Source organism: Cornus florida, unplaced genomic scaffold (genome assembly GCF_030987335.1).
Source record: "Cornus florida cultivar Cherokee Brave unplaced genomic scaffold, ASM3098733v1 CherokeeBrave_3.0.0_Hap2_Chr06, whole genome shotgun sequence".
Classification (NCBI taxonomy): Eukaryota; Viridiplantae; Streptophyta; class Magnoliopsida; order Cornales; family Cornaceae; genus Cornus; species Cornus florida.
The window spans coordinates 43,683,242-43,692,497 of NW_026775576.1; positions in this window are offsets into that span (position 1 = coordinate 43,683,242).

Here is a 9,256-nt window from a genome sequence, read left to right on the forward strand (position 1 = left end):
CCTCATTACCCATAATATTGTGGATGTTGAGTAATCTAAAGGATACAAGTTTTATTATCCTAAACATAGTACGATAATTATTGAAACCGGTAATGTTAGATTTATTGAGAATGTTGAAATCAGTGGGAGTGATAAAAATAAGAATGTGATCATTCCAGAAGTTAGAGTACAAATCTCTTTACTTATAACTTCTAAAGAAATAATTATACTTTCAGTTGTTGAACCGTATAACAACGAAGAATAACTGAATGATTAACAACTCCACGATGAAATTGTCATCAATGAATAGATTGTAAAAGAACCACAAGGAATAATATTAAAAGGATCTCAAAGAGAAAAGAGATCTGCTATTCAAGATGACTATGTGGTATATCTGTAAGAATCTGATTTTGATATTGAGATATATAAGGATCCGGTTACATATTCACAAGCCATTGACAGTAATGATTTTACTAAATGGTTTAGTGCCATGAATGAAGAGATTATAAAGAAACCTTTTTTACAGTATTTAAGAAGGATTCTTTTAAAAATATCATGGCATTAGTGTGACGGCCCTGATTTTTAGGCCAGTGCGTCTTGTGATGAATCGAACGTAGATCCGATAACGAATCCAAAATGCGGAAGCAAAAATGGAACCCAAGTCTCTAGAGATACAATACGTCTCTAAGAAACCAAAGTGACCTTCCAAGAGGCCACGAAACTCAACGAGAACTAACGTAGGAGAAAAAGATAAAAAATAGACCAAGTATGCCTCCAATGACAAAATAGTCTTTTCACACGAAATGAAAGTCTAGAGAGATGTACGTCATCCCTAAGACACGAAAGTGGCTTCCTGAGGAGTCTTGAGACTCAAAGGAAGCAAGAAGGGAATAAGGTTTTCAAAACCCTACAAGAAATGGACTAAGGGCAAAATGGTCATTTTACCTAAGAATGGGTGTTATCGTGCACACCATTATAAAGACAACGAAAAATTAATCAAGATGGACTCAAGAATCGCATGATTCGGAGTCTAAATGAAGGAGAAACGGCAAGACGAAGAAAAACGAGCACTTAAGGCTAAAAGGGTAAACTGGTAATTATCTATGAATGGTGCAACCGACCACACCATTGGATAGACGACGACAAATTTTTCAAGTTCAAAAAAAAGTTCACTCAATTTGGAGTCCGGATGACAAAGTTATGATCAAATGAAAAAAATGAGTTAAAAGATGCAAATCAAGACCATCTAATCCATTAGATGATCCATCTAATCGATTAGATACCAAAACAGAATGCTGAAAATCCCATGGAAGACCATCTAATCGATTAGATGGCTCATCTAATCGATTAGATGAGGCTGACAGCAAGTAAAATTTTTTTTACCAGAAAATTGAATTTGAAATGGGGTTTTCGTGTCCGAGACGACGTTTTTTTTGGAAAACCACAAAGAAGAACCCCCCCTAAAATCACGTTTTCTAGGTGACCATGTCAAGTTCGAAATTTATTTCTCGAAGAAAAATCCTAAAATGGCCTTGTGCAATAAAAATGCAAAATGAGTCCATAGGAGGCTCATTTCACCAATGGAGAAGTTTTTCTTGAAAATGATCATGCACGCAAATGTAACTCACCTATTAGGACATACTACAATGTTTCATGGCTTAAAAATATCGCCGATGCAAAATTCGACCCTCCAACGGCCAAAAAGGCGAAAATGAACTTGAAATGGAAATTTGAAATCCAAAATTATGAAATGGTTTCAAATAACCATTTGGCCCTTAGCCATACTTCATACATGATTAATGAGACCTTATAAAAGAATAAAATTGGAATTTCCACACCCGATGCAACCATGGTGAAACAATAACTTGACATTTTTTTTAATATTTTCATAAAATTTTATGAAGTCAAAAATTACATAGGATACAAAATACATGTCATTGGCCTTCGGCCTCATCTAATACATGTCAAATACATTACAAAGAGTGTACTCATGTACACAATACATGTTTAGAATCAAATACACACATTTTGACAAATAAGGCTACAAGTGGCATTTTAAGCTAATCTTTTCAAGAATTAAAACCTTCAAGTCCACCATCATCCAAGCAATGATGAACATCACGAACCAAGTCTTCGTACCTGAACAAATCCCCTGTAACTTTGAGGTGAGCAACATAAGGCTACTCGTAGGAGATGAGCATGCATAGACCTAACATTTTACAAGATTATCACCTTAAGGTGAAACAATTCAAAATGATCATGCCACCTAATGTCTATGTTAAAGGTAAGACTCAAGGAGCATTCTAAGCTACCCTTGATCATTCCTAGCATAAATCATATCCTTCATGCAATTCCAAACAACATAAGAGCATGCTATACAAAGTAACAAGATATAGATTCTCAAAGCCATCAACTTGAAATCTAAAATACGGTAATAACTAAATATAACAATTTAGTATAATAAGAATTTTTAACACAATGCATCAAGACATAGATTCTCAAAGTTATCAACTTGAAATCTAAAGTGCAAAAACAACTAAATATAACAATTTAGCATAGATGTACTTAACAACATCAAGAACATGCGATGATTCCTTGAAAATCATAATGCACAAATGTACTTAACAATATTAAATCGCCAATAACCAAAACCACAAGTCACAATTAAACATGATTGTCAACTTGGAATTGAATACAAAATCAAATAGTGGAAGGCTTGGACATCACGTCTCAGAATGAACCAAGAATAAAATGGTTATTCTGGGCATTAACCCACTGGGAAGACCACCCTAGTGCGCACTATCTCAATTGGGGAGAACTCATACCTCCCGCACTAGAGCCAAACTCTAGCCATATCACTTGTAACAATGTCCCAAGACTCCAAAATAAATCAAATAAGTTCACAATTTATACATAATTTATATAATGCATGAAATCATCTTCCATCCACAAGTAGGTTGAAACCACACAATCCATGCCTTAGAGTTTAAATTCTAAAATGGCATATATAATGTCAATTACAAAGTGTGCAATTCATTACACAAGGCAACAATATATTCCATAAAGAAAACATGTTCTTATGAATATAAATATAACAACAATGTTATCCAATACTTAAAACACAACCAAGTGAATACACAACAAGTCTAAGTCCATGATTTAAATACAGAAACAACTTCTAAAACACAAATAGATCCATGGAGCCATTAGATAGAATTTAATTAAACAAAATAATTAAATTCTCTATATTTCAAATCAAATTCAAATAACCCCTGATTAATATATGTTAAATAACATAGCATGCTCATTATATATATCAAATCAAAAGTGCAAAATGAGCAAGATATCATCAAATAGAATTTAATTAATTTAAATCAATTAAATATCTAGATTTCAAAAGTTGTTCAAATGATTTCAAATTAATATATATCAAGCACTAAGTCATTATCATACCATATATCAAGTCTAAAATGGAATACAAGTAATGTGACGGCCCTGATTTTTAGGCCAGTGCGTCCTGTGATGAATCGAACGTAGATCCGATAACGAATCCAGAATGCGGAAGCAAGAAACAAGACAACGGTCTCCCAAGGGACAATACACCTCTAAGACACTTTGATGACCTTCCATGAGGTCGTGGAACTCAATAAGAACTGACGCGAAAGCAAAAGATCGAAAAAAATAATAATTTAGCCCCCAGGGGCAAAATAGTCATTTTACATGGAAATGATATCTCTAGAATGTATATCATTCCTAAAACACATCCATGAATTCCCATAAAGTAACGGAACTCAAAAGAATGTAGCGAAAATGGAAAATAAGCAAAACTGGACAAAAATAGCCACAAGGGCAAAATAGTCATTTATGAAACTATGGATTTGGGTGCCACCGAGCACACCGTTGGAAAGACAATGAAAAACTAATCAAGATGGACTAAAGAATCGCATGATTCGGAATCTGGACGAAGGAGAAACGGCATGACGAAGAAATACAAGCACTTAAGGCTAAAAGGATAAACTGGTAATTATCCAGAAAGATCCGGGTGCAACCGAGTACACCGTTGGAAAGACAGCGAAAAATTAATCAAGTTAAAAAAAAAAAATTTCACTCGATTTGGAGTCCGGACGAAGGAGAACGAGCGAAAACAAAAGTTGACGTCACGACGTCGAGACGAGCACCCCACGAGCACCCCAACAAGCACCATGACATCTAGGAAAGAGAAATGATTCAGCCAGAAATGAGAGCTGAAACGAGGTCCAAAACGAATTTTTCTAGAAAAACACGAAGAAAAAACCCCCCTAAAATCGAGTTTTCTACTCGACTATTCAAAAGGAAACGAAAAAGATATACTGCAAAATCCCCAAAATGTCCCTAGATCATAACTGGACAAGAGGGTAAAAAGCTTTTACAGTAATTGTCCATATCTGAGATAAAAAACGGGCTACCAAAAGAATTTTTTTGGAAAAACATAAAGAAGAAACCCCTCCCAAAATCAAATTTTCTACCCGGCTACACCAGAGAAAATGAAAAAAACTCACTGTAAAATGCCCAAAATGCCCCTCCATGAAATCAGGTCATGAGGGTTAAGAAGCTGCTAAAATGCAAAACAGAAAGCTGAACTTTGCGAGGGATTTCCGATATCAGGACGATATTTTTTGGAAAAATACAAAGAAGAAACTTCTCCCAAAATCACGTTTTCTAAATGACCATGTGAAGACCGGAATTTATTTTTTGAAGGAAAACCCTGAAAGTGCCCCGAAAAGGCCCCGCCGGGTCTGAAAAAGTGAAATTTGAGCAGATGCGCTCAAACGGCAAAACTCCGTGAACAAAAAAGAACCGAAATGAGAAAATATGAATAAAGAAAGAAACAGCATCGAAAATTGAGTCCTGAGCAAATAGATATGCCTCGAACAAGTTCGGCGGCAACTAGGGTCAAAAACCCTGAAACTGGAGAAAAATGACCAGAAGGAAATTCTAAGAGCACACAACTCAAAGAAATGTGAAAATGAATCCAGTACGAGGATCCAGGCTCAAAACGATGCATTTTTGTAATAACTTTCAATAATTGCACAATGCCCCTCTAAAAAGTGAAAACTGCATTAATGACCTAGAATGAAAATATCTTCCAAAAATATTTCCTTAAAAACCCCTGAAATAAAATATCTTCAAAAGATATTTATAAAAAACACCCCAAGAAAAGAAAAAGATTCTGAAAAACTATGTATCCATACCCCTATGGACACCGGGAGTAACCAGAGTACTTTACTCCAAAAGTAAAGATACGTATTTCGTGGAAACCACTTAGAATAAAAATACGTGAAGTCAAAACCCAACTTCGAGCACAGAAAGTGAGATTGTGCCAAAAAGTGACAAACAAGGAAAAGACAAAATAGGGAAAAGGATGAAAAGTGAATAGTGTCCAAAAAGTGAAAATATGGAAATGACTCGGTTCTTAAAGGAAGTTGTCAATCCAAGGGAAAGAGTCTCGAAAACCATTTCTGAGCATTCAAGATGACGCTAAGCATAAAGAAATAGAACTCGGAAAAGAAAATTAAACAAAAAAAATTTACCGGTAAAATTTGAGAAAAAGGAAAGGGAGGAAAATGACCGGGTCATTACAAGCAAAACACAATTAACTAGAATTTAAATCAAATTAAATTCATTTAATCTCTAGATTTGAAAACTCATTTAAATCATTCCAATTTAATATATAACAAAGATCAAGTCATGGCCATGCCATATATCAAGTCTAAAATGAGTTATATACAAGCTATGATACATCATTAATTTCTCAAATTAACAAAAGACATGCATACAACTTATATTTCATACAAAAGTAAGTAAAACCACTTTGAAAATAAATTATAACACCCCTTACCTCACAAGAGGATTGTTCGTCTTGAATCCAAGGTAAATCAATACAAAATGACAAACCCTTCAAGGGTTATGTAGAGGAGGATGAGGGAAACAAAAAGTATTCTAAGCTTTATGGTCTAAGGTGAGTGGAAGGAGGCCAAAAACGAAGTCAAAGCCTTGAGTCAAGCTTTTCCTTCCATGGAGGTTAGGTTAGGGTTTGAGAATAAAGTGGTGAGGAAGATGAATTAAAATGTGGTGAGTAGAGGATTTAGCATTCCTCCACTCACTATGTGAGTCTACACCATGGTCTTCACACACACATAGTGCTAGACCTAAAATGAACCTTACATTTGTCATTAATCTAAGGCTCATTCCTACACTAAATCCCTAGCTTACACTTGTCAACCAACAAGTGGTCCAATCATAGGCCAACAAATGGGTGATTCTCCACTCTCCTTGTGTCAAGAGATTAAGCTTCCAAGTGGTTCCACCAAAATGTCAACAAGTGGTTTCATAGGAATGTGACACTTGTCACATTTTCCAAAAATTACAAAAAGGTCCTTTTCCAAAATATCTTCTAAATTTAATTGCAAAATGGTTCCTAAGAAGAAAAATAATTACTTTATTTAATTATACTAAAACCCCACAAGTTAAGAATATTACAAAAAAGTTATGCATCCATACCCTTTACAAGAAAAGTAAACACTTAGCATGTTTTTCTAAGAAAGTAAAAATACATATAGCATGGAATTTAAATATCGTGGATGCATGCAAAACTAGAATCAAATCCGAACACGAAAAGTGAGGTTGTGCCAACAAAGTTACAAACAGGAAAAAGACGAAAAGTGAATAGTGTCCATCAAGTGAAAATGTGAAAATGACTCGGTCCTTAAAGGAAGTTGTCAATCCAAAGGAAAGAGTCATGGAAACCATCCTCGAGCACTCAAGATGACACTAAGTGATGAGAAACTGAACTCAGAAAAGAAAAGATCAACGGAAAAAAAATATCCGTGAAAATCTGATAAAAGGAAAGAAAGAAAAATGACCGGGTCATTACAATTAGTAGCTTATTAAGATTTAGAATTACATCAAATAGATGTGAATACAACTTTTATGAATAGGAGTTTAGAAGAGGAAGTCCGTATGGAACAACCTGAAGGCTTCACATTATAGAGTAAAGAATTCATGGTCTGTAAACTTAAGATGCCAATAGATGGATTTAAACAAGCTTCCTGACAATGCTATATTAAGTTAAATGATACCATTATTTCTTTTGGTTTTAAGGAAAACACTGTTGATCAGTGTATAAACCAGAAGGTTAGTGGGAGTAAATTTATATTTATGATTCTATATATATTGATGATATTTTGTTTGCTAGTAGTAATCTTAGTTTATTATATGAAACTAAAAGTTATTTCTAAGAACTTTGAAATAAAAGATACGGATGAAGTATCCTACGTGATAGGAATAGAAATATTTCATGATAAATCACGTGAATTTTTTGTATTGTCTTAGAAATAATATATTGAAAGAGTTCTAGAAAGATTTGGTATAGAACATTGTTCAACCAGTATTGCTCCATACATAAAAGGGGATAAATTCAACCTAATGCAATCTCAAAGAATGAGTTAGCTAGAAGGTAAAGAAATGAAAAATATTCCTTATGCATATATTGTGGAGTTTGATGTATATACAAGTTGGTAGGGGATAAAAGATTATATGCTCACACTTATGAAGACATTTTTATGAATATGTGGATAATTATTAATTCACAATTGATTATTGGAGGAACAATATTATGAAAAAGTTTAAAGTAATTTATTATTATTTTGTCTATTATAAATTTTTAATTTGTAGCATGTTTTGAGGCTACAATTTATGGTTGCAGAATTTATTTCAGGACTTGGAGTTATGGGTACCATTTTCAGATCGCTGAAAATTTATGCTGCAATTGTTGATCTTCTTGTATAAAAAATGATATGTATTCTAAAGTTGAAATACTTTATCATTAAAGAAGATATTTAAAAATAACGAATGCTTATTGAACATATAAGCACACAACTTATGAGTGCAATCCATTAACGAATGAACTACCACTCAAGACATTTTTGCAACATGTTGAAAGAATGGGTCTTGAATGTAGTCAACAATGATTAATTTTAATTGTGGATTGCTTAACGGTGCTTATATATCTTTGACATTTTGTCCTCATTAAATGTGTTTATGATATTTCCTATTAAATAATGTACATGTACGTATTGCTTTAATAAGTGATAATAGGAATAATTTTTGAAAAGACATTATTGTTAGATCATTATTGATACTTCTCATTTATAGACTATGTTGAATAGGTTACTAGTATTGTGGTACATGGAAGGGATTATATTATTTAGTGATAGACAACTACTATGACTCGCATTGGTAATTTATTTACCATGATATTTATAATGACCAACTTAATGATTCAATCTGATTTATGGTACACACTAATGACTATTTTACTAACAGAAGTTATCATATGGGCCATGTGGGAGACTGTAAGATATTTTCTTATACTTGTGGCCTACATGATTTGGACACGTGATTTACTTCTATTATTTGGTGGTTAAATAAAATAGATATCAGATTAATGTTATATTATTTGGTCAACTTATAAATTACCTTTTTGGTAATTAATTATTGGATAAGTGTTTTCCTATTTATTCCTTACTTTGATAGAAAGTGGAATTAAGGTTACTAAAAAATAAAACTAGTCCTCTCTCTATCTTTATAAAAGTGTATATTGGATCAGTTATGTATGCTAATGAAATACCACGTATAATGTTTATGTATGCAAAAGGTCAAGAGAGAGAAATCAGTTTCCACACTTTAACTTGCAATTTTTCACGTTGTTCATTCCGCAAAAAAGATTTCAATATTGGGCTTGATCTTAACAAGATTTTCAATTACAGATACAGGTATTTATATCTAACTACTTTATTTATGCATTATATCAATGTGAAGATAATTAAGTTCTAAGATCTTAGGATTCATGTTTATTTGTGATTAATGGTTTCCACAAATAATTATAGTTTACACTCTATATAGAGGGCTTGAGAAGCGACTAAACCTGAAGAGCATCAACGTTCAATCCATTGGAAAAGTTTCAGCGAACCTCAACCGTGAGTTTTAGACAGACCTAGAAACTTCAGCGATGAACTTCGATGAGCCACAATGTTAAATGACCTACATCAAAGTCTCGAAGAGCTTCAACTGTTTCGTGAGTGACGCGAATGAATGAATGGAAGAAACAGTGGTAATAAAATAAAATTTGGAAAAAGAAAATGAAAAAACAGAATGAATGGAAGAGATAAGCAATTAATGGTGATAAGGTTGGTGATGTGTCAAATTGTTAGTGGTTCTTCAAATTACAAAGGGCCAC